General features: G+C 33.1%; 1 non-coding gene across 1 annotated transcript; it reads right to left on the reverse strand.

The window, feature by feature from the left end:
* Positions 1-105, reverse strand: LOC132523988 (U6 spliceosomal RNA). The gene has a single exon (XR_009541753.1). It is a non-coding gene; the product is annotated as a U6 spliceosomal RNA (small nuclear RNA).
* Positions 106-893: the final 788 nt, after the last annotated feature.

Raw genomic sequence — 893 nt, forward strand, 5'->3', positions numbered from 1 at the left:
AAAAATATGGAATGCTTCATGAATTTGCATGTCATCCTTGCTCAGGGGTCATGCTAATCCTCTCTGTATTGTTCCAATTTTAGTATACGTGCAGACAAAGTGAGCATCAGAAAAGGAAATTAAAGAAACAATCCCATCTATGATAGCATCAAAAAGAATGGAGTATGTGAAAGACTTGTATACTGACATCTACATCACTAATGAATGAAGTCAGTGAAGACACATACAAATGGAAAGATATCCTGTATTCATTGAATGGAAGAATTAATATTGTTAAAATGTACATACTACCCAAAATAACTTAGAGTCAATGTAATGCCTATCAAAATCACAACGGTATTTTTGCAAAAACAGGAAAGAACATCCTAAAATTCATATTGAACCAAAAAGGACTTCAAATGTTGCAAAAGAAAAGCAAAGCTAGAGGTAATACACTTCCTGATTTCAATGTCTTACAAGTCTATGGCAATTTAAAAATGTGGTATTGACATAAAGATAGACATATAGACCAATAGAAAAGGATAGAAAGCCCAGAAATAACCCCTCCCCCATGTATATATAGTCAACTGATCTTTGACAAGGGTGCCAAAAATACAGAATGGGGACAAGGTAGTCTTTTCAACAAATGATGGTGGGAAAACTGGATATCAACTTGCAAAATAATGAAATTATACTCTTACTTTCCACCATACACAAAAATAAACTCAAAATGGATTAAACACTAAAATGTAAGACTGAAACTATAAAACTCTTAGGGAAAACATAAGTGAAAACTTGATGACATTGGTCTTGACAATGATTTCATGCATATGACACCAAAAACACAAGCAACTGAAGAAAAAATGAGTAAGTGGGACTGAAATCTAAACGCTTCTGTACAGCAAAGGAAATAT

Source organism: Lagenorhynchus albirostris, chromosome 7, assembly GCF_949774975.1.
Source record: "Lagenorhynchus albirostris chromosome 7, mLagAlb1.1, whole genome shotgun sequence".
Lineage (NCBI taxonomy): Eukaryota > Metazoa > Chordata > Mammalia > Artiodactyla > Delphinidae > Lagenorhynchus > Lagenorhynchus albirostris.